The following is a 25,973-nucleotide window of genomic DNA, read 5'->3' as shown; positions in this document are numbered from 1 at the left end:
AGGGATTGCAGTCACTATGTTGAGTTGCAAAGAATAAATCACGGAAGAAAGGGAGCATTGTCTATAAATAAGGGCATTTAACAACCTGCGAGGAAGTTGCCACTTTGATGACTGGATGACGTAAAGAGTCTCGAATAATGCGTCTGAGCTTTATTTGGAATGCAGGAAAACCAACAGGATTGTTTTTGAATTGTCATCTAAGTTTTGAAGAAACTGATTATCAAATCCACTACCTGATTAGCTTCAAAAATTGTCAAATATTCTAACAGCAATATGATTTCATTTACCAGGAGAGAATCTTCCTTTCCCAGCTGTCTAACAAAGCAAAACCTATCTGGTTTCCGTGGAGTGATGACAATATTGTTATTGCTTTTCATTACAGACATGTTAAAATAGCGACAAGCATTCCTAAAAACTTTCTTATTGCTCCATTTCAACCTATAGCTAACGGTATAGGGAAGATTTTTTAAATCACTCAAGCCATAAGCTCATATATTTGCATGGTCAAATCAACCCTTTATCGTGTAGCAAATGACACACTCATTTTCCTGTAGCTTATACCACGACCTAACTTTTGGGTGAAACTTGAAACATAAGATCAAAATAATTAAAAAACAAAACAAAAAACCGTGGGCATCTAGGTAATGTGAATCTAACTAATTTAGACATTTAATCTAAGATATTCCCTTACCTCAACAATAAATATCCAAGGACATTTTTGATGGGAAGGAAGGGGGAGAGTTTTCTTGGTGCCATTTGCTGACTGAGATTCAGTGCCCGGTTTTGCCACCACATCCACCAAGTAGGTACGTGCAGCTCGGTTGTGATGTATCTAACACCCTCCACCTGAAAGGGGTTTCAGACTCAATTACACTTGACGCGCTTTTAGTGGTATGGTACCTTCCACTAATCACTATCAGCACTTAATGGATTAATTTTTGGAAGCAATTCACCGCTTCTGGCCAACTTACAGGAGTGGGTTCTGTCATGGTTGAGACGAACAAACGACATAGACCAAGTGCTTCCAGGATGAAAGTAGTAGATGCCATTTATTGTCACAAGTGCATTTTTATACAGTTTTAGCAATTCATGTGTCTCTTCACTATTGGTCACAAGTTACAGCAGTAACATCTCATTGGCTAATTTTGCTATCATCAATGTTACTCTTCTACTCCCTTCTCTCTCACGGGTACATCCTTAACATCTCCAGATACTCCTTTACTCCCATCTTTCTCATGGGTAGGCCTTCATATCTTCAAGGCTAATTTCTGTTCCCATGCCCTCCGTCAGGGAATCCACGGACCCCCTGTAGTCCCCCACAGGGTTCCTCTGGCCGCTCCGGCTGATGTCGTTCAGCGGCTTTAGCTGTTGATTGCTGGTGGTGATGTGCACTAAGCAGGCTACCCCAGCATCAATCTCCAGGATTGCAAACCCCTTGACAACCTCTTCACTGTAAGACTAAATCACACCTGGGAACATATTGCTCTCCTCTCAGGGTCAGATTCTCAGCTGCTTTTATTCCAATGGTCTCACCATAACGTGTTACCCAATAAGCGCGTGGCCATGACTCAGGTCACAGGAAGAATTGAGGGTGTCTGAACTGGTGTAGAAAGATCTGTTTGCTCACTTGTACTCAGTCAGAAACCATCTGGAGATCTACGGTTTGGTGTAGCACCCATTCAACCTTTCGGTGTTACACACCCAACGAAACACAGCAAAGGGGAAAATCTTTAGGGCAAAACAGAACAATTTTGTCAGGTGAACCATGTAGCCTTGGTAAGGTTGTATGACCCAAAAGACATGGAATCGTTAATGATAATTTAACAGAATTAGCTCACAGATAAACAAAACCCAAAAGAAATGGAAGCCCCAAGAAGGAGCCTCTCCAGATCATCCTGGAAGAATCCAAGAGAGCAGATGCGCGTTTTGTGATACACCCCAAGTGTTATCAAATCAGGGTCCTATTGAGCTAAGAAATGAAATGACTTACAGAGCCTAGAAGGAAGTCCTTATGGAAAATGCCTTGCCAGCAAGCCGGTTTTTTAAAAATCAAAGGACTGTCATCTCTCGTGCATCTGCTGATTGCAGCTGTCACAGTGGCATCTGGAAGAAAGGTGAACCCTTGGTGACTCAACACACAAACTTCAAATGTGAACGCTGCACACGTCGCCGGTTACAGCAACATCGGGCTGATGCATCCATTTAACACTCTTGGTGGGGAAACCGAGAATTCAAGTCTCATTGCCATGTAGTTAAAGTCATCTTCTGCCTTAAAAAAAAAAAAAAGAATAGCAGAAAGAGTGTAAGAATCTCTTTTATAGGAGCAGAATTATCAACTGGATCTTGTGTATCGAAAACTGTAGCAAGGCCTGATGTTTTCTTGAATGTCAAATGCCCTATCAGGATGTCCACATCTCCAGTTTTATAATAATAGTTGTTGTATCTTGTCCATACAACAGTCTACAGCATATTAAGACGATTTTGTACATCAAATTAAAAGTCAAAATTAACACGATACTTCCAGCACAAGGACTCTAAGAAGAGTGCACTGGGCTATGCTAAAATTCAAAGGGATCATTTATGGGATTATTAGTCACATCTTCCTCCACATTACTTTAATGTATCACATAAGATGTAGGACTCGTTCACATTCAGTGGTGATAAAGGCAACCAACAGGCCTGAAAAGCTGCATCAACACTTTATCTGAAACAATCACCCCAGGAAGACCAAGCTAAAAAGCCCAGGCAAGCTGTCAGTACCTAATAGTAGCCTACACAGAGAGAAAAGTTTTATTTCAGAATAATTTTCAAAGCCTGCAGAAACCGTTCTCTAGACTGCAGAGAAAATCCAGCAGTTCGTTTTCTGCTGATGCAGCTCCAACTGCTGTTTGCTAGATCATATCTCAGCTTGGTCATTGCAATATCAAAGTATGGTTTTATAAACCCAGTAAACCATTTAACTCTGGTGTAAAACACATTATACATGCTAATGGCTTCATTTGGCTAAGCTGGCTTTGTCGTTCTTCTGCAACTGGGTGAAGGTACCCTATATTGATATGCTTTCATACGTTAAGCAACCCCTTAATGGAATACATTGCCTTGGAGTCTTTAGTCTTGATGAAAAAAATCCTTATCACTGCCCAGAGAACTATTTTGTGTGCAGTAATTATGTAATATTAATGAACAATATTACACACAACTGTATTTTCCAGCCCTACTCTTTGTATGGAATGTACTTTAGAATGACCTGACACTGCAAAAATGCCTCCAGCTTCCATGGCTCATGTAAAATACAATAAACACATAAATAATGTAGAAGAGGAAATAGGTAGCGTTGCAACAGCAGTGGTGTTCTTACCACTGTACTCCAAAATCTGGCAGTGTGGCCTTTGGAAATCCTTTTTTCATTTAAGGATACCATTCCCTCAAGCTGGGCAAAGAATTCCATGCAGATACGGAGCTTTAAAATGCAAATGTGAAAGCTAATTTTATAGTTTCATTTCTGAACTTGTAGAAGGAAAGAAGCATAAGGGGTATTTGCCCACTGCAGGCTTTTGCACAGAGCCTCGTGTGTTTCTGTGCCGAGATGCCAAAAGTGCCTAATTTTTGATGACAACTGCATCACAGCATTGTATCCATGTGGAAGCAGGAGGGAGATGCTTCTCTGGTGCCTGGTATCAAGACTTCACTTCTCACTCTCTCTCTTTTCATTTTGGTTTTGTTTCTATTGGGTTGGGTTTGGTTTGTGGGGTTTTTTTTTGTCTTTATTCCCCTCGCCCCCTTCTAAAATAAAATAACTTGTTAGCTAATTCCTTCTCATACAGCAGGAATGCATCAGGGTTGTTACAAGGGCCAATTAGCCAGGGCTTACTAAGTGCACTGGTGCTAAGTATAATTTTTACTGCAACTTGGTGACACCTTCATTTCTCAGAATAAGATTTCACAGCCTATTCATTTACAAAGTGGGCTAGTGCCTTTGGGTATTTGGAAAGGGCAAAAAGACGAATTGAAAAGCACCAAGTCATTTAATTTCAAAGTGCATTAAGCACACACCTTCCCGTTTTCTGACTAAAACGTTCAGTGGCTTTTTCCGAAGAGGTTTGTATTCAGGGCACAGAAATAGTTTGTGGATTTTAGATTCCTGAAATACTTAATGATGCTATTCAGGGAAGAAAAAAAAACAACAAACCTGGCTTCTTGTCCTAAAAAAACCAGATTTCATGTGCAAAGTGTTAATGAATCCAGGTGACAGCTTCTGGATAAAAATAGCATTAAAATCCCTAAATGTTAGCTCATCAAACACTTTCAAGAACAGGATTTCTGCCATTCTAATAATGCGAAAGCAAAGAGAACAATATTAAAAGTCCAATTCAGAGTGACCAAAGGGAGGCCGGTCCTTTGTCCCCTCCCTGGGGTCCCCGTCGGTGCTCGGTGTCCTGCCCCGCGGCGCTGGGCTGCTCAGCTCCCCTTGGAGCTGCCGGATGGGATCTGTCCTCTCCAGGCTGTATCTCCGTTATTAACTAGGAGAGCAGCAGTAATCTGCTCCATTTTAGGCAAATTAAGTGCAGCTCTTTGGCTCCTGGCACGTTCCCAATACGGCTCCGAGATGAGTGTAATTCCACAAAATCCATAAAATTCAGAGCCTTCAACTGCTACTGTTCCCCCTGCCCCATGCCTTGCAGATAATGTCAAGTCCTCTGCTGGGCTACTTCACAGGGGAGAGATATATTGTGTGTGTGCCTAATGAATTTTGGTTTTCTATGGGCTAAGGGGACAAGTGAAGAAGAGAGTTTCAGTCTTACCTTGGAGTTCTCTACCTTGGGGGTTTTATGTTATATTTCCACTGGCAAGGGAGGGGGGGACGTTCCATTTGCAGCGTTCCCCTCCTTGCAGGGAAAGAGGGTGTGTTTGCATCGACAGAGCAGAATGAACTCATGCTTTCCAATTTTTCCCCATGTTAGGAAATAGGTCCTGTCTCATTACTGGTGACAGCACATATTGGTAGGTCATAGAGCAAAGGGAGAGCCTTGCGTAGAACAGCTGGGGCCCAGAGCCAGAAATCTCATTAAAGTAAGCTGCTGCTATTTCCAGCCTGTAATAGAGCTTTGGAGCTTGATTATATTCAGTGAAAGCAGGTCATTACAAACACAGTGCTTTTTGCATATTATCTAAATTGAAATAATAATATGTTCTCTCCTTTCATGTGCTATATTGATAAATCCCAACTTATGAATGAAACATGTTGATTAGTTAGTTAAAAATAATTAGTTCCATATTATGCCTCCGAGTTTAAGGCTTGATTAGCGCAAACAAATAACTTTTCTTGATAATAAGTCATTTACAGATTATTCTCTTAAGTGGAGCACAGAGGCATAAAAATAATCTGCAGCGATAAATTCTGTTATTTGTTCTCTCTTTTCTCTTTGACTTGAAATAGAACAGCACTTTTAGAAGTTCAGATACAGAATATCTACATGCAGATTCTGATCTCAACAGCAATTGCTGCAATGCAGCTCTGGCGTTATTTGATTGAGGTGGCCATGTACCAGATAAGAATGTGACCCATATGTGTCCTTTGATTCAATCTTTCTGGCCATAGAGTCCCAAAAGAACAACAATTATTGCTTACAGTCACTGCAAATGTAGCTCTGTTTAGCTTCTCGTTATTTAACTTGCATTTAAATATTCTGATATTTACATCAGAACGGGGCTAATGAGCAGCTGCTGGTGGTTTAAGGTTTTCTTCAGTAGTGGTAGCACTAAGTAACTTTGTCAGTTCTTTTGAAAGAACTTTAGTCATCAGTTCGCTGAAGCCAGCACCATTTAAAAATGCCCATAAAGCTTAAGCACAGTCCTGAATAGGAACCTTTTCCCGCACCAGGGCTTAGGGTGGTCAGAAGGACAGTGTTCTTCGTAGCTTCCCTTGGGTTCTTCTCACACTGGCAAAAGATGGGTCCACAACCTTTTACAGGAAACACCCACTAAGGAAAGGCCATACATTGATAGGATTCTAGCATATATAATATAATAAAACCAGCTAGCATCCTGATAAAAAGCCTCCACTCTGTTGGTACTACTGTCTCTGCTGTTGCTCCCACCTACAGAGCCACTCAGCTGGAACATTATGGCTCTCAATTATCACTGTGAAAATCCAGCCCTATTTTGGGACTTGTAGCAGTCGTGTACAGTGTGGGAGTCTGGCGGGGTTGTTAGAGAACATCAACCTTCATATTTAGGCGCTGGAGCATGACAGTTCGGGACGAGGCAAATAATACACTTTTGTAAAGCATTTCTATGGAACACTTTCCTCCCTGGTTGACGGGAAGACTTTGCAAAGCCTGGGAAGAGAAGCATCCAGCTCTTTCCATTCTCCAGCACAGACGGTAACTCGACAGCAGCAGTTGTGATAGGGACACTTGTCCACCAGCGGCTGAGACCACCAGCTCACCAACTACACATCATCACCAGATAGCCAGGAGCTGGAAGTAGCTACGTCTCTAATGTTTTGTGAAAGACCTGAAGTCACTTACTGGTTAAAAACACTTCAATCCTTCCCAATCCTCTCAGAGGGCACTTACTGAGCAGCAGTAATGGGTTACAGTTCCAGAGTGCTTTTAAAGCACTCAGTGTCAGAAAAAATGGCATTAACTCACTCTCCCCCCCATATTCTGGACCTGATTTTCAATGCTGATCAGGAGTAATTTCACTCAAGTGAAGGAAGTTATACAAGACCTGCGTAAAAGTAGAATCAAGTCCATGTATTATGTGATTAAGATTCCTGGCAAAATGTGCAGTATTTACTTGATGAAATTAAAACATTTCAAAGAGTGCTATGTTCTTACTTCCTAGAAAACAGAACAGTACATCAGGTAATCAATAAGTGTATAAAAATGTTTAAAAGGCAAGCATTGCAGAGGCCAGGAAGGGAAAAAGCACAGCTGAAATCACTTTACATGATATATTATTACACGATACATTATTATTTTTACCAACAGCACCGAGAAGCCAGTGCAAAAGGCAAGAAACTGATTCGATGGTATGGCAAATAACATTTGTCTCATAAAGCAGATTTTGCCACTTCCACGACAAATAAAACTAACCACAAAATCGGACTGTTCAGTAAGGACTTTGGCTCCAGCCTCCCTTGAACTTTAAGAAATTCGGGGAAACAAGCGCTTGGGTTGGGCCCACTTGTCTCAGAAACACAGCACTGCATTCATACCACATTATCTGTACTTTTTTATCGCTTCAAATCACAAGCACCAGGCAGTGTGGGGTGTGTATCTCCTGTAACAGACATTCCCCAGTTACGCGTGAATCCTCTCCAATGCCTTCCGCAAGAAGAGGCTCCATTAGTGCTAATGAAAGTGCTGATTCTGCACAAGACACCGAGGATTCTCCGGGAGAGCTGTAGGGAAAAAATGGGCTCTTAAATGGATAGGGAGTCACTCGGCTTCCAGCCTCCAATCTAAAAGAGCTGCTTGACGAGTCTTGCTTATTGACGGAGGCTTAGAGGTAAGCAAGGAACTCAAGAAGGAAATCTCGAGGAGTTTGACAGCATAAATAAGCTGCACATAGTTTTCCGACTTGTTATAACTCACGGATCACTGTATGAGCTCCTGGGCTACTGCAGGAGCACAAAGAGGCCGCTAGAACGAGGAACAAACACTCCTCTGTGCTGCTCCTTCCCCCTGCCTTACAATAAGCCAGGGCTTGTGATGCTTGGCCAAAGAATGGGGAAACCAAGGAGTGACTTTGGACAATCCATGCTGGTGATCATGAGTCACTGGCCAAAGATAACGACACATCTACAGTCGGATGCGGTGTGTGTAACAGCGGCTTTGTTTGCCATCAGCGCAGTTGCCCTTTGCTTTATGCCTGATCTGAATTTTGCATCACGTATGCTCCGAATTTTGGGGAATGTACAGTGAGGGGAAGAGACCCCTGCAGTGTCAGCCTCGCCTTTGAATGGGTTGGCTTTTTTTTTTGCTTGTCACATCATTCTAGTCTCTCAGCCTCTGCCTTTGTATTGTAATATGGCATGCTGTAAATATCTGTAATGGAATGGATTACATCAGCTAACTGAGTGTTGCCAATCTCAATATTAAACTCTGCAGCAGTAAGGAGCCCTGCCCAAAGGACTATGACAAGTATTCGGCTCCATTTGTATTTGAATACAAAGTACAGAATAAACCCGCATAGTTTCTGGTAACTGATACTACCTGTCAGATAAGAATGGCACAGGGGAAAACAACACCAGAGCGCTGAAGTTCCTGCTCAGAATGAAGAGTCTGACACATGCCCTTCCTGAATTTGCCGCAGGTTAGTAATTTTTGCTTTTTTGATAGCAACTCCCCACCCCAAATACCCAAGCAGGTTCAAAAAGTAGCTTCCTATTTCTGCACCCACTGAGTCTGCTGAGGCTGCAACGAGGGAGACAGCGATCCAGTGGGATTTTAACATATTTTCACCTCGTTTCAGATACACAAAAGACACTGGTTAAAATGCTTAAAAATATGTTCAACATCTGTTTGCAGTTTCTATATGCTCAGTCAGCTGCACATTGACTGTGCTGTTCTCATGGCAATTTCAAGTTAGCTTGAGGTTGTTTGGGGCCAAATAAAATCCCATTCCTATGAGATAAGTTAACATCGGTTTCCAGCGAGCTTGACCAGAACTACGTCCCCACGTTAGACTGTTCGTCTGAACCTTCTCCTTTTCAGCCCTCACCATGAATATTCTTGGAAGAGGCTGCTCAAAGATTTATGTAGCAAGTGCAAAATAATTAGACTCAGTGGAACACAAGTTCTAAAGCGTGGGAGGCATGATTCAGCACTTCATCTTTCCTGTGTTAATGATTTGCTGTTTATCTGCTGGAGATTTTGAGAGGGAAAACTGGCCGGCTCTGCTGAGGACATCAAGATTCTGTAAGTGGAAAGATAAAGAAGTTGGCAAGAGCTTCCTTTACCCGCCATGCTGGTTTCTGACTGCTGCCAGCCACACAGAGATGGCTTCATTGCTTTAGGATTTACTGCATGTAAATTGCAAACAGCATGTTGAGATGCTCTGAGGAAATAAGCAATAAAAACACAGAAAATATGAATGCTCAAAATTTGTATTGTCTGTTGCACAAATATGGAACCAGATCCTCGGGTCCTGTGCCTTTATTTCGGTGAAGGAGTTGGACTATTGTTTCTATTTAAAATTGGTTGCCATGGTGGTATCATCCGGGCTTTCGCCCTGATGAAAATTGTTTGCATCTGTGACGCAGTAGCGCTGGCAACTCAGTGTTTGCATCCACCTCTAACACAGGAGCAATTGTGAAAATGGAACCTGACTGTTTACCTTTGCACGGTAAACAGGTTCCTTAAACACACACGTTCCTCTTGCTGTTTAAACCGCATGGAAGTGGAAAAGCAGGTGGTTTGACAGCTCCTGAGGCTGCAGGGACCTCAGACAAAATGGAAACACTGATGGGAAACTCCAGGACCAGCCGGAGCCTTCCCCAGGCGGGACACGAGTCCTGGTTTGGATTTTGCAGCCCGGTGTGGGATTGCTGGGAAGTTAAATGTCGCACATCTTCAGACCGATGGGAAGCCCTGCCTGACATTCAGATCTGCTGATAGGAGAGTCTCCCTCCACCATTTTCTAATGAGTCTCAATCATTAGCTCCTTGGTTCACAAGCAGCTAGTGGTCCTATTAGTTAGGCGAATGGCAGTCACCACCTGGAGACTCAGAAATGTCTATGAACAATAAAACAGGCTAAAAAAGGGACCCTTCGTATGCATTTATTTTAGATGGCAGTTCAGCTTCTGGTCTAAAATGGCTATGGGTTCAGGTTTAAGAGTGTCAGGATCTCATGTGGGTCCTCCAAAACCTCACCTGCTTCCAACTCAGCGCTGATTCTGTAAAACAAGCCCAAGACAGTCCCATGTCTCCCAGGGACATTTAGGCTTAAAGCTTTCTCTCTAACTAAAAAAGTTCTCTTGGAATACTAAATCTCGCACAAGGAACAGATGGAGTTAATGCTCCTCCCTGTATAAGCCGTCAGCACTGTTCTTTGAACAAAACAGCAGCAGCTTTACTAGCTTGAGTAGTGCTTGTTAAATTGAGTTAGATCTGGAACATTACTATCAGTCCCTTCTCTTTACCTTTATTGGGAAGTCCTCCTTTCCAGCATATGTGATAAGTGGGGGAGGAGGAACTCAAGAGCAGCTCTGAACAATGAACAAGGACCAAACGTTATCAGCAGGAAAGAAAAGGCGGTGGTGGCAGCTCCACCACGGCAGCGTTCTGCGGAGCAGAATCGACCGGGGCTGCTGGCTCTATATCCCCTTCCCGTTTGCAAATGAAAAAGCTGGGGAGCCGCCTGTCTGTCTCTCCAGCATGCATATTGTATTTCGGCTGATGTGCCTGCAACGCCGATTCTGCTGAGCTGTAAGCGAAAGATCTGCTGAGTAAGAAATTATTAAAGGCAAGCAAGAGCCTCGTTGTCTTTCAGTGATGTCAGTGCGACCCTTATCAATAATTGAACGGCTTTTCCAGGAACACAATCTAGAGAGACCAGAGTCTGCGTTACCACATCACTGCTTCAGTCAGGTGTTCCAGGAAAGGCTGCTCTCCACGGAGACAATATTGTGCCTTTTCTTTATTCTGCAGGCACACGAGGCCGAGAGCTGCGGCAGCGCTCCATCTGATACACCGCTTCCCACCCACACGCTGTCATCCTTAAAAGCATCGTAGGCTTGAAATAGGGACCGTTTGTAAAGGGACCCGTCTGTCTGCTACGAGACCAGAGCCCACAAACCTTCCTCACTACTGACTTTTCCATTGGAAAGAGGACGGTCACAGGTTAGAGCTTCACCCCACCAGTGTCACAAGGACTTGGCATGGGGAGCGACGGTTGTATCAGAGCACCTGGATGCTAAAGCTGGGAGTTTTGTATAAAAACTGAGAAGCGCATTCCTGAAAGCTCCCTGTTCAAAAGCTGACACCCGAAGGATGGGAGAGTCCCAGTGATTTTGCATTGGGATCACTCCCACAGATGACAACTTTCTCTTAAGCGCTCCGAATCAATATACCACAGTAAGAAGGGGCCAACTTGTAATAAATGCAGGAAAGAACAAACAAACAAACCAACCGAACAAAAAACCCACAAACATATGAGAGGAGAATACTGGAGGTTGCACTTTCTTAGGCCTTTTATATATTCTGAATGCTAGAAGCTGATAGCTGTGCTCTCCTGGCAACAGATTTTGTGGGACAGAATTTCATCCCCCACCACAGATCTTGCGGGTTACTCTGATGGTAAAAAGGAGATACAAACTGTGTCCCATAGGCTCTGCCACCCAGGCGCACTTGGGGTAAGGCCCTGGCTCCTTCTCCAGCTCAGCCTTATCATTACACTGTGAAAGGAAGAGGCAAGAGAGAGATTTCCACAGCAGATATTGTGTCAAGCGGTCTGGGCTGCTTCAAATGAGAGCAGCTCATAAGGAGCTACTAAATATAAAATCATCCTCAAGGCAGTTCCGGTTTAAGCCAGGGCATGTGAGCCCTCAGAGAAGCACAGAATCTCCTGGATGACAATCAGAAAAAGGCAGGATGAAGAGGAGAATTTGAAGTTTACAGTTGAAATTCTGAAAAACAAATGGAAGCTGTGCCATGAAAAGGGAGAGGAGCAGGGAAAACAAAACAAAACAACAAAACAAAACCAAACATCAGAAACATGGAATGTCCAGCACTTGGAGTCCTAGAGTTTGGGATTTCAAGCATCCCCCATCATAGTCTCATTCATTGCTCCCCTACACGAACCACCCCTCCTGCATCCCTCGGCATCCTCTCATCTTGGAGGACCTTTCAGCTCATTCTAACCCCTCTCTCCTGTCTGGTTTCTACAGAACATTTCTTCCTGTGTTTGTGTAGTACCCACAACATATCGGTACCCTAAAAGCCACCGGTAATAAGAATAAATACAATAACTAATTTAATTTTTTCAGTAACAGAACTGAGCCTTCCATTACTGCAGTCTAAACTCCACCTAGTAAAAAGGCAGAAGATGTTCTCTGTGGTTTTCCGGTTTGTGTCCCCCAGTTCTGTGGACAGTAGGTCTAGACCCAGTTCTGCACTTTACACTGGTGGAACTGGGTCTAATGTGGCTCCAAGTGTGCAAGAGAAGCAGATCTCCAAAACCCCCCAAACCAGACGGGATATCTGCTGAGGTCAAGTTCCTGCTGGATAATATTGAACTAGTTCAGTGATCCAAAACTAGATCTGAACTTTGCTGCTCTGGCCTATATCTGACAGAGATAAAAGATTCTATCTATATCCTTCAGGCCACACAAGCCCATTTCTAAGCCATATTGTGTTTCCAGGTTATGTTACAGGCAGCTGACTCTGCTGACTCCTTGCATCTGAATCATTCTTCCACATTTATCCATGTTTCCAGCTGCACAATATAGCTAATTCAACTACATATGGAAATCGGGAGCTGTCAGTAAATGCCAGTGTTTAATGAGGTGACAGCGGGACACACTGACTGGTGTGTAATCATACAAGCCAGACCATGCTGACAGGTTTACAAATACCTTTGCTGAGCTTCAGCGTCAACGCAATTTTATGTAGGAAAGGCAGGTCCTCTCTTGCAGGGTGTTTGCACCATCCCTGAGGTTGGTGTCCCAGGATTTTTGTCTGTATATCCTCTATTCCATAAGCATGCCTCTGAGATGTTTTTCACGTTCTCACCACACTCAGGCCAATTGCACTGCGTGTAATTAATCTGCATTCTGAAAATAAAACTTATAGCATTAAAAGCATAATTTTAAAAGAAAAAGCACACACACATTCTATGCTACATCCCAACCTGCTATAAGCCAGCCCAATTTAACCTGTGGGTTTGTGATCAATTTAGACCTATCAGGAAAAGTACACGCGTCTTCTAAATTGATGCTCACCACTGGAGCAGGTGCCTCACGATCTTTTATCCCTGGCATCGTCTGAAAAAACATGCAAGGAAATGGAGCAGGGCACATTTGACAAGTAGGAGTGGAGGCAGACTGAGGTAGGCAGCTAAACAAGAACTGAGAATCTGTTTTATCTTGGTATCAACAGTATTCAAACATCTTTTAGTACCTTGACCCAATCGACGTGGTCACAGTCCACCCCAAAAATCTGTAGCAAAGCAATTCAGGTGTCCCCAGGTCATCTGCTAGCACCCAAAATAATCAGCTATCTTTCTGCTGTTATGGTTGGGCGTCATAATAAATGGTTCTTCAGGACAGCAAAAGTGGTACATTTGATCTATCAGGCCAGTAAAAACCCACCGGCTTATTCCTCCTTGTGCAGCCTTGACTTAATCCTGGCAGCATTCCCAAGGTGTGTGTGGCTTGTCCCATAGTCAACTACTACTGTAAGCTGGGGGCTGAAGTTCAGCCAAGGTTCTGTAGATTTTCAAGCCAAACTCTGCTCTCCCTGCAAAACACGATGCAACAGTCGAGCCCCGCTGAGCACCAGAAATGGGCCCCGACGCTGGGCATTGGGGTTGGGGACAGATTGCTCTGCCCATGCTTAGAACAAGAACACCAGCCTGCAGAGATCATCGGGCAGCTGTTGCTGGGCGGCTTCAGAGCTGCTTTCTGAACTTCTCCTAAAACGATGGGTGCTCTGTTTGGATTTTTAAGAAACTCTGAAAGCTAAATACAGCTGGTTTGAAATACCATAAAAGGGAATTGGATTGGGTGACCCTCTCTTTCCTGAGACTATTCTTTTCTGGGCACAAAACAACTGTTTGAATCTGTTTCTCAAAGATTCGAGAATGAAAAGCAGATTTTTTGACACTGTTCATTTGCACTGAGGTTGGAGCGGAATAGCTCAGCCCAGAATCTACATGGCACACATAAAATATACACTTCTACTCAAATTTAAATTGATATGTATATATATACATGTATATACAGTGTACACAAACAAACCTCCTTTTTAGCACTCGGGTATTTCATTTAGCTGTCACAACACCTGTAACAGACCTAGGCACCATTTGATTTTTCATAGTCCTTGATCACCAACTTGAACATACAATCAATTTACAGTTTAAAATGCCTACACCACAACTCAGATTGTTTGTCAACATGTTACACTTATTTTGTTTGAGGACTTTGTAAAGTTCCTTTCTGTTGTTCTGGTTGGACAGTGGAACCTGAGGACATCTCTGTTTCACAGACATTAAAAGTGGATAAAAATAGATGCAGCAATTTGGTTTACGCAGAACCTTTGCTGGAAAGAAGAATCAAACTAAAACCGTGTCTTTGCTGCAAACAAAACCTAGGGGTTTTCACCCAAATAGTTAACATACAGTCTTATTGAAGACAAACCACTATCATTTTTTTGTCCTCGAAACTCAACTATTCCTTTGTTGCCAGTTTTCACAGATAAGTTATGAATGACTTAAGAGTGATTGCTGAGGGAGGGAAGAGCACCGGAGTGACTTCAGAGCAAGACATGGAGCTTAATAAGGCCAAGAGACCCACAGACAACAGAGACACAAGGGAAGAAGGATGAGAAAGTCATAAAAGTGTGTCCTCACGCAAGCATTTAAACGATATTACCAAAAATCATGAAGTCCATGCTCTATAATTAAGGGACTTACTATCAGAGAGGGATCTACTGGGCAGAAAAGATCATTTATTTCTAGAGTCCTACTCTAGCATGAGAGCCACTAACTAATTAAAAGTAGATCGTTTTGGTCGCATCACCACCGTAAGTCATCAGAACAAGTGGAAAGTGTGTTTAAACAAGGTTAAAGCAGCAATGAATCGCCAAATCTGCTGCCTGCTGAGATGGATCAACCCTCCGCATGGGATCTGCCGCTCCTGCCTGTGGCTGAGACATCACCACTTCCCAGTGGGAGAAGTCACTGGAGTTAAATAAAATCACAGCTTTTTCCAAGTACTTTCAAGAGTTATTTGTATATTTGATTCGCGTTGCAGAAGCGGAAAAATCATTAAGCCCATTAAAAGAATAATATGGAAAGCCACAGCGAAGGGTGGGGGGTGAAGCCTGGTTAGTGCAGCTGCATCAGGAAGAGAGGGAGAAACCAGCTGGAGCCCCAACTCTTCCACTGTGTAAAGCACCATGTATTTATGTATTTAGCGTGGCTAAAGCATCTGCCTCTGACAGAGATCCTCCCACTAAGGACAGCAAGAAACGTTCATCAACAGCAACAAAAGCCCTTGGAGCATCCCTCCTCGGCCCTGCAGTTCCTGAGTGTGTGAGCCGTGAGTGATGAGCGCGCCGAGGGTTCAAGTAAAAATCACTCTCCGGGAAAACATACAAGAAAAGGGCAGCGAAAATCTCTGACAGACGAGAACACTCTTGGGGTGTCAGCAACAGGAGTTCTGATTTACGCTATCTGGAGGGAGAGATAAGGACTCCACAGTACAACAGCATCTAATAAATGATGCCTGCAGCACAATAATGAGAGAGCGCTCTTCATTTTATTTATTTATTTTGCAGTTAATTTAGTGTTCCTGAAAGCGAGGGCTTTTTTTTTCCTCCTTGCTCTGGTCACTGACAATACAGCCAAGTTCTCCCTCACTCGCAGCTCTTGTTAATGAGCAATTTATAAATAACTGGATAGGAGGATCTTCACCCCTGACCTGTGGGATCTACCACTTGAAAAGAAAGATGAGGAGCACCGGTGCCTGGCAGACACAGCACGGCCCTGCCCTGCAGATTGAACACGCACATCTGCCTCGTTCACACCTGCTCTTGCAATAAGCAACGGGGCCGTGTGTACGTAGTAAACACACGATGTACATAGCCAACACACGATGTACATAGCCAGCACCTCTGGTTGTAAAATTAATCGCGTTTTGACTTCTAGGGTCTGCTACAAGAATTTGAAGTCTTGAGACAAGATCGAATCGAAGTTGAAATATAAAATAAGGCCTCCACTTTCAAATACCCCCTAACACCTAATCTAGAGCCATTTCCTCTGCTTTGCAGGACAGATTGTGGCCCGGTTCGAGTGCACTTGTTCAGAACAAGAGGTGTTGCAAACACCTACTTTGTTTTTGCTGCTGCTTCCATGTTTCTCATTCCCTCCAGTCTGTCCCCAGCTCATTAGTCATGTTGGGGCAATGATAAGGTGGAGAATGATTACATAGTTGGCTCAGACTTTTCCCTTCCCAGTACAGAGTGTGCTTGGAACCCTCCTGGGTGGAGACTGACCTGAATGCCTTCGTTAAACCATACCCACGCAAGCTTGCACTGTAATGATTTCCAGTTTGTTGATGTACCTGTTCCTGTTCCCAGGGTCCATCTTTCAAAACAGGGCAGTCCTGATTCAGGTCCTGTTGTTGGTTTTGTTGATTTGGGTGAAAAACTGCAGATCCTCACTGAAACAACTCAGCTTTTCTCACTTATCTCCAGCAAGAAGTGAATTCAGCGAGTGTGTGACAGTCCCCTGGGGAATATCACCTCTGGGAATAACTTTCTGAGCCGCTTGGAAAGCTCTTTGTGTGTCACTGTGTTTGGGGATGCTCAGTGACGAGATTCTGGGTTTGCCTCTCTCTCTCTTTTGAGCCTTGGGCTCCATGTTAGGACAGCGGTGGGTTTTATCCATCTTGACAACAACATGAACCTCCTACCCTGAGACAGAGCAGGGCTCACCGTGCTGGGTAACACACAGTCATGGCACAGGACAACACCAACTATGAACTCAATCTTCTTCCTCCAAACCTTCCCTGCTCACATTTTCTTTTGCAGAAATTACTACTACCAGTCTGAGCCTTGGCTTCCTCCCTGACTCAGTCTTTGACTCAACATTATGTCGAAGGCTTGTCACTTCTTCTGCCGCATGTTCCATTTTAGCCTTTCCATTCCCACACTGAGAAAACTAACCCGAACACAAATTGCCTTGTGACTCGCCCGTAGCAAACTTCTTCTTTCTGCCGCGCCGCCGCCGGTATTACCTGTTCAAAGCCACTCCGACTGTTCAGCCTGTTGCTCCACAGCCTCCCACTGATGACGCCCTCACGTCCGTGCCCTTCGCACGCAGCGCTTGCGGGCGAGAAGGTGGAAGGCGTGGGGTGAGGATGGAGGGGTTGGGTAGGGAGTTTTGGGCAGGGAAACACAGACGTGCCGGCAGCAGGGGCTGGCACAGCCCTGCCGAGCTGCCACCGCTGCAGCCCTGGGCTCCCGCACGGCTCTACCTGCTCTGCCGGTTCCCAGCTCCCACAGCTGTCAAGAGCCTCCTGCCAGGGAAAGCAATGCTCTCCCTCACCTGCGTCTGGCCCTACCTGTCTAATAAGCTTTTATGCCTTAGTCCTTGCCTGGAACATCTCCTGCTGCTTTGCACTTCTCTGTCCAACCCGCTTGGGTGGGTCTGACCCACTCGTGTCTGTGTCCCGCAGAAGAGGGGCAGTGACAGCTTCTGACGCGGCTCCTACTGATCTGTAAATGCGAAAGAGAACCAGGTGATAACACTTCGCCTGCTCCCCCTACCCCGTGTTGCTTTCTTCAGACACAGGCTGTCACATCAAATTCAGTGCCACCAAATTCTCACACTGTTGTCCACACACCAGCGTAGGTCGGAGACCTGTTGTCAGCTGTCTTGGCAGACTGAGTGCTTAACACGGTTGTTACTAAGGCATCCATCCACTCCACCAAAATACGTTAAAAAACAAGGAACTAAAATATTCTAGACACTAAATCAGGCATCTGAAGTTATCACCAGCTTATTCTGCTTTCTAGTCCTTTAGTGATAAAAGGGACCTGGACAGAGATTTTTCTAAGCTGCTTTGGGATTTAGATTAATCTAATTTGGGGGTTTGTGCACCTACACATCTCAGGCTGTGCTGAAGAGCCCAAGCTAAAATAATGTTCAATGTGGGAGAAGATGCTGCTTCCCAAAGTGATGGGAACCACTTGCCTTGCAGCCGAAGTCCACAGAGCCAGAAAGGCTGGGGGGGTGGGAAGAAAAAGGGGGGGGCACGTTCACAGTGGAAAATGTTATTGATCCTTTGCCATAAAAGCAATAGCCGGTCATACTGTAACATGAACTAACAGGCCCACCAAAGCAAAATGCTCAGTGATTTGTAAAAAATCCCCTCTAGAATGTAAAGAACAAGACCAGAAAAGCTATTTAAGGTTTGCAGCTTTCCTCAGGCAATGAAAGAAATAGAAGCCTGGTTAAGTGTCAGATTTGTTACTCTGCAGGCAAATAAATGCGTCCCTTGTGCTCTTGCATAAACCTGCTCGGAAAGGCTGGTGGTTGGGTCGGTCGGTGCTGAAGGAGAAATGCAGAGAGATGGGGAGAGAGAGAAAACACTTCTGTTGCTGTGAGAAACATCCTGAGCTGAAGGCACAGCACAGTTCTCCCATCTTGGGCTCAGACACTTCACCCGGTCACAGCAATGCTGAGCTTGGGGAACACGCTGGCTTGTGATGGAAAGGGATCATCTCTGCTGCCCTGATCCTAGTAAAACCTGTAGTTTCCTTTTTCACTGGACTTCAGTGCTCTCGCATGCTAAACGCACCCTTAAATAAGTGCTAAAACACAAGTTCCCATTGGCGCAGAGGAGCCAGTAGCAAGATTTGGTACGGTAATGTCCTATTCCAGATTCAGGTTGAAATGAGCGTACCACTGTGCGAACAACTGCACGCTCCCAGAAAACACCCTCCGGAGAATTATCGGAAACCATTTCCATCTGACGGGCTGGTACTCGGCCTTTTCCCGCTCAGCATTCAGCTCTGGCAGCAGCTCATGAGCTGAATAGACTAGACTAGACTAGACTAGACTAGACTAGACTAGACTAGACTAGACTAATTTCTGTTGGAAGAGACCCTCAGAGGATCATGGAGAAGCACTGGGTAGCACAGGTGCAGAAAAGCCACTGTAAAGGGAGGATTTCTGAGATCTTTTATTGTGTGACTCAAAAGAGAAAGAGACACTATGCTGGGCATCTACTGACTTCAGAGGGAAGTGGATCAAACCATTTAATATTATGATTGTAATACACCCGTGCCCAAAGGGCCTCAGTAATGAAAGAGGCTCTGTTGCGCCGAGTGGTGCATCAGCACTTCCCAACAAAAATGCGGTGAGGTATGAATGAGCGGAACAAGCGGGTACAGACAGACAGACAGCAAGGGAGCATGAGAGCAGAGGAGCTTTCAGTTTGCTGACAGTTCTGTAAACATGGATAAGTGAGTTTGTCAGAGATTTTTAGAAGTTAAAAAGGAGGCAACTCGGCACTGGACAAAAACGTTTCCCACTGGACGTCGTAATAACCAAATTCCAGAACATTTTTAAATGAAGAGCCAGCCTGAATCAAAACAAGGATTTAAAAGCAATGCCACGTTTGAAATGTCAAGCAAAACGGTCTGGACGTTTCCCTGTTTTTTTCAAAATTAAACCAAAATAGGTTTTAAGATAATTAATTATTTAAATGTTCTGTTATTGCCAGAAGGACAGGAGGGCTGCAGGCAAACCTCACCCTGCTCCCTGCAAAGACAGAGGGAAACAAGGCTGGTGATCGGGACAGCGCGTTGGCTGCCAAACCACGGCGGAGGTTTTCGGCGGCCTTCTGGGCCGAGGAGGATTTCGAGGAAGGATGGGGAAGGGGAGGAGCAGCCTTCAAGGTACCCACCAGCACTAGAGAGGTTCTAGGGAACATGATGGAGGTCTGGGCAGAACAGAGAAGGGATCTAAGCTTTCTACAGCCTAGCAGACAAGGTAAATAGCATTGGGAAGACAATGATTTCTTTGGGATATCCCAAAGAGTTGGGAGCCCAGGGCAGATGGCGCAGTGAGAGATGCTTCGCTGTATTTTTACATTTTGAGACAGAAATATGTGCATCTCGGAGAGCTCGAGAGACCGAGTATCGTTTTGAACCCGAAGCGATGGCACCAGCCAGCACTGAGTGACTCCTGATCTCTCAGAGGCTGCAAAGGTTGGTGCAGAAAGCATTCTAGCGATACAGAAGTGGAGACCTGACCTGGCTGTTGGTGGGGAGCGAAGCATGAAGACACCGACCTACTTCACCAAAAGTGTGCGGAAGGCTTAGAGAAGACCGAGTGCTGTCACCAGCCATTTCCTGGGAGGGATGGGGAGAAGACCCTTGTCAGAGATGAGTGCCGGGGTGAGAAGCTACCAGAGGCACAAGGCTGCTTTGCAAAGCCTTTGCAATCAATTCTTTATCAGGGGAGTTTGGGACAGATGGCAGGAGCCCCGTGTGCCCGCGTGGTTACGCTGTTAGAGCAGATCATGAGGCAGGACCAGAGGGACCCTCGGCAGAGACGGGCAGGGAGCTCAAAACCCTGCTGCTCCCCCCGTTTTCTGCCTCTCTGCACACAGCAGGAACAGCACGTGGGCAGGAAAGGGTGAGCAACCCAGCGATGGTGAGAAGGCTTCGCGGGGGGAGAAGAGGAACTTGCAACACATGTGGGCCAAGGGGGAGTTAATTTGGGTGTCACGTGGGGGTTGGTGGTGACCAACAATTTGGGCCCCAGTGCAAGGGTCCCGTCAGGCCATCGTGGTTTCTCCTTGAGCTGGCAAACCCTGCAGCAGAGCTGGGCTGTTGCACACGGGCTGCGAGAGACCTCAGCAAGCAAAGCTCTTTTTTCCCTCCATTTGAAACAGCCCACGAGTGGGTAGCGTTTTTGTCTATTATTTAAAATCTATTTACTTTTTACCCTCTAATCATTATTCGATATTCAGGTATCCATCTGGAATTCATTCCTGCTCTGTAATGTGAGAAGTAAAACTGCTGGGGAGTTTCCCACTGTGCAAGCTCCCGGTGAGCCCATATAAAGCTCGCTGTTCCACAAGCGCTTGCGTACGTGAGCTCAGTATTTCCACCTGTACGGGTGCGAGGACTGCTTAGCAGTGTGGGAATGCCTGGAGAAGGTCTTTGAAGAGGGCCAGATCAAACTGGAATTTCAGTTTTAATTAATTGCTGTAGAAAATGTCACTGGTGTTATTCACCCAGCTGTACTCTTATGTCATGTTTGCTTGAGAAAAAGTTCTGCCGTGCACTGTAATGAATCATAATATTGAAGATGAATACAGAGCGAGGGTGATGTTCACCGGCGCTGCCGGCGGCCGGAGCTTGGGGTGAGCTCCGCCGCACTCCTCTCCCGGCCTGCGGCTGGATGTGCTTCAACTTGACCATGTCCCAACCTTCCCGAGGCTTCTCGTGCCAGTGAGACAGGCAGGCACCCACATCACCTGCGCGGGGCACGAACCACGGGGCGAGCGAGCCTCTCTGCACCCTCCGCAATGGGAATTTCACCCCCTGTCGGACCCGTGTGTCCCGGCTCGGCTGGACGGGGAGAGCAAGGGAGGTGCTGGTGGGGCTGTAAATCACCTTTGCTTCCTGCTGATCTCCAGAGCCGCCAGACATCAGTCTGCTTCAAGCTGAAGAAACTGTCTGAGCAAAGGTGGAAAGAGGTTGCTATTGTCTATGATCAGCTTACACTGCAATTAATGCTTTTTAATTAATGCTGCTTTTTTTTTTTTTTTAAACATCCCTTTGCAGAGCAGGTTCCTCTCTGTTCTCTCCTTTGAGTTAGAACTTCCACCACTCCCATTCCTGCCAACACCCACTGGTAACCAGTACTGCAGCGAAATCTAATCAAAGCAGAGATCAACTCATTACCCTGAGAAGTAAACGTGTCTCTCAGACAAAGCAGCAATTTTGTCTGAGTCATTGCAGCATCCCTGAGTGTATCCAAAACAATCAAAAGCTGGCTAAACCAGTCCATTAGTAGCAGAGCCATCACCTTTTCCTCCTGTGTAGTCCCAAGGAGAAGCTGTGCTCTGCTTGCCATATTCCTGGTGTGGAAACCTCCTGCTCCTTTGTTCCCACGATTAATAATTCAGAGAGATCCCATGGCCAAAGTGCTCATGTTTCCTCTTTGTTACAGGACATTAAAACATGGCAAGAGAAGTGACACTTTTAATTCCTTGGACAAGCAAGCGAAGGGCTGAGAAAGGTGTAATTGTCAGCGTGGATGGGGATAAACAACCCAGACTTACGCGTGCACATGTGGATGAACATAAACAGGAGGAGAAGCGGCGTTACCATAGAAATGAAGAGCTGCCTGCGCAGGCATCGTTTGTCACACCAGCATCCCCGGCACCGGGTGCTGCGTCAGCCGGGAGGAGGGTGGCGGTGCCTTTGGGCATGCAGGTGTTCGTCTGCTCAGCGTCCCTTCCCGGTGCCATTGGGGAGAACTGATACTGAACTCTGATAAGGGCCAGGAAAGTGTTGGTGAAGGAGCAAAAAGCGCTATCTGGGGTGGCAGCCAGGAAAGAGGTTCCAGAGCTGCAGCTGGGGCAGCGGAGCTGCGTCCCGCCCCGGAGCCAGGGGATGGAGGACTTGCTGGAGAGCGACAGATAAACACCTTGTCAGGCAGCGGATGTGCACAGCGGGGCCGGGAGCTTTGAATTCCTCCCTTGGGATCGGAAAGTTTTGCCTCTGGACCGGTGCCAGCCTATAATGTAGTTGAGAGCTCAGGATGGGATTATAACGCTGCAGTGACTCATGCAGCCTCATTTACAGCCAGAGAGGTTTGGGGTGCAGTGGCAGAGCCAGTTCTCTTTGTTCCCCTCAAAGATCCTCACTTGTTAATGGCCAGGCCGTGTTTCCTCGCGGCCCTCCCCCGGGGACGCCTGCAGTTGACACTACGCGATTTTCCTGCCAGCCTTGTGGAATTTGGTTATTTTTCATGAAGTCTAAACTCCTGGACTCTTCTCATTAACTGACAGGCTTAGCTTTCATTTTTTCCTGGGTCTCATGACTGCAAAGAAAAGCTTAAAAACATGACCCTTAAGCCTCATAAGTCAGAAGTTAAATAATTTCTTTTTTTAAACTCAGCCCAAACAGCCCTATTAGAGAGAAAAAAAAAAGAGAAGCAAGATATCGTGGCATTTTTTAACCAAAAGTGTTTCCTTTTTTGCAGGGAGAAGCTGAGGGCTGCAGAACCAAGTCTTCATTTTTCAACACTCGGATTATATCTAAGTATTATAAATAAAAATAAACATAATACTATATACGTAACGTATATTTCAGTTCTGACATTGCAAGTCCCTCCTAGGCCGTGAAGAGAATTTATTGGTCTCCCCTTGGCTCTATGAAAACTGCCAACGAAATTGGGCATCCTTGGAGAGAGCAGAGGAGCTGAAATCATAACCATCCGTGACGCAGTAGAACATACAAGCCTATAAATAAATATACCTGAGTGCTCACAGCTCTCAGACAAGAAAAATCGCTGCCGACCACAGGCCACCAAGTTGGCAAATGGCTGTAGAAATCAGCCTTACGGTTTGCAAAGCCTCTGAAACCACCCAAGCGGGGAACAGGCCACAGGACGTTGTTTTGTGTCTCTGTGGATGCTGCCCCAGTAAATTATTTTCCTTGATCAAGACTTAATCCAATAAGGAAGACACAATAAGAACGTAAATGTCAATTGTAGTTGAGAAATTTGACCTGCTGGTCGTAGAAGCAGCTTAATTTAATTAGAGCTACTTATTGGAATAAAATAAATGCCCATTGTAGTAAGACTCGCAGACAACCGTGTGAAGATAATGCGAAGAAGAGGAAAAGAGTGACCTGGCCTAAATTGCCAAAAGTGAGAAACTGTGAGGTCATGGGCAGGACAGACACCTCCGCTCGCTGCTCCTGCCTCCCGGACCACGTCCAAAACCACAGCACTTCACCTTCGGGAGGTGTTTGTCATTGAGGCTGTAGGAGGGCTTTGTTAGCATTGATTATTTAAGCGCCATGCCATGCTAGCACATTGCAGACAGAAGAGCTGGAGCTCAAAGAGGTGAAGTGACTTGTCCCAGGGGGGGTAGAGTCCACCTGACGCCAGCACATCTTTGAGCACACGCGATTGCTCTCCGCGGTCCATCCCGCTCATCTCCCGCTTCAAATTAGACTCTCAACATTTTCCCGCTTTCAAATCTGTGCATAGAATATTTGGGGTTGTGCAAATTTCCTGCTGTGTTAAAGGTACGGCCTGGCGTGGCTCACACCCCGTCAAAGGGCTTTGGATATGTAAAGCTTGACACCGCTTTGGCAGATCAAGTGTTTCAGTGTGAGTAGTGTAAAACCCCAAAACCAAGGGGCTGAACTTCAAGCCAAACAGATTTTTGTCTTATACAATTGCCTAGAGATACTAAAGCTTGATCTCCATGCCAAAACTCTTAGTTTCTGTCAATCACGGAGACTTTTCAAATAACCGTTGCTTGGCAAAACAAATCAGAGCAACTCTTGTAACACTCGGTTTTCAAGTGTTTATAAACAGCCCTTCGAAACCACCTGCAATTAAGTAAGCAAGTTTTCACACTTACAGGTCCAAATCTCTGTTTCGCATTTTGATGTGGTCTCAACAAAACAGTCTCAGAAAACGTGAATGCCAAAGACAAAGCGGTGCTTTGTTTCAGCCTGACGTTCAGCACTCAGGTCTACAGGCTTGGTTCAGATGCCACTCCAGAAAGCAGGATGTCTGAATATATATGTAGAAGAAAACGGACTTAAGAAGAGATACTAAAGGATGGAAAAACAATAAAAATAATCATTTCAAAGCCAAAAACATAGCAGCAGCAGAGACGGCCCTTGCAGAGCACAGTGAGTGCTGAAAAACATGCCTGAGAAAGTTATGGGATTCCAAGACGTGGCTTCCACCCAAGAATCCTGCAAGCACGGCACCAGCAAACCCAGATAAAGGCGTTTTTAAACAGCGCCTCAAAACAAAAATTAACAGAAGGAGCTGAACTAGAAAACGTTCACATGTAATTCCAGAGCAGATGGACTGTAAGCCTCTGAAACAGAAGGTCTCACCCACAGAAGTTCCTACCCATCCTTGGAGTACGACCGACAACAGAAGCGGCGTTCGTGGATCTGGATGTGTTTGCTCACCTCTATGAGACCGTGCAGTCTCAATGCACAAATGTGGAGGGTTAACTCTCCTCGGGCTGAGCGCTGCCAGGCTCACAGATCTGTGCTTGTGATACCTTGGATCACAAAAACCTGACGGCAGCCAGACTAAAGGTCTTCTGTAGGGCCACAGGCTGGGAAGGAGGCACAGCCCAGTGTCTGAACACCGTGTTGCACACTAATACTGCACCAGGGCTCAGGCTTATGCAAAGCAGATAGAAAACATGTTTTAATTCAGGAAGGCTCACCAGTAACAGTTCTGTGTTGACCTGAAGGGCAACTTCATGAAGTAAAAACTTTAGGGCTATATATACACTCGTGTATCTTACCAGGAGAACAGATGGGATGTAAACCATCTGAACTTGTCTGGGAAGTTGCCTGGATTTTTGTCTGTCCAGGTAAACCTTTAATTACAAGAGATTAGGTATCACTCAGACCTTTTGCCGGTGTTTCAGGAACCCCAAACTGCATGAATTCAAGTGGGGTTTGGGCATCTCAACCTTTTAACTGATGAAGTTCTGAAAGGATGAACGAAACATCAGTATTGGGGGACTTATTGGCATGTGAACAGGCAAGATCCTCGCTTTGGGTAGGAGAATCTGAACTCTAGAGGGACAGAGAAGTTGGATTTGGGGACTGCACTGAGAGCAACGGCTCTACTTGGACTGATAGATCCGTATCTATCGAACCGGTTCTTCCAGCACAGCCTGAGTGCCTGGACGCTTGGCATTTTTGTAGCGTAACAGCACATACACGAATGGCAAGGAGTGTCTGAATGAATAAAACACTGCAGCAGGAGCAATAATTTAGGAGTCCATTTAACAGACAATGGCTTTCAGGGCTGTAAATACCTCTGAAAGCTTCTGGTCACAGGGCCAGAAAGCCTCGGTAGGACTGATCTGGGCAACGTGGTGGCACCGATGCCTCAAAATTGGTGCAGAAGGCAGGTGAGACAGCAGCACCCTGCAGCACCCCTTGCCCTGGGACCCTTGCCCCTGTCTCTCTCAAGCCCTTCACACCTCACACCCAGCGG

The 25,973-nt window shown here is 45.4% G+C and overlaps 1 long non-coding RNA gene across 3 annotated transcripts in view; it reads right to left on the bottom strand.

Moving 5' to 3' along the window:
- Positions 1 to 1,067: 1,067 nt before the first annotated feature.
- The window catches only part of LOC139829100 (uncharacterized), a 246,006-nt gene continuing 221,100 nt past the window's right edge, over positions 1,068 to 25,973 (bottom strand). For all 3 annotated transcript variants that reach the window (XR_011741359.1, XR_011741357.1, XR_011741358.1), the window contains one exon: positions 1,068 to 2,269. This is a non-coding gene — a long non-coding RNA (uncharacterized lncRNA). The remainder of the gene's footprint in view (positions 2,270 to 25,973) is intronic.

Source organism: Patagioenas fasciata, chromosome 14 (assembly GCF_037038585.1).
Source record: "Patagioenas fasciata isolate bPatFas1 chromosome 14, bPatFas1.hap1, whole genome shotgun sequence".
NCBI classification, from domain to species: Eukaryota; Metazoa; Chordata; class Aves; order Columbiformes; family Columbidae; genus Patagioenas; species Patagioenas fasciata.
Note: the sequence above shows the minus strand (reverse complement) of the source record. Positions and strands in the feature narration are given on the sequence as shown.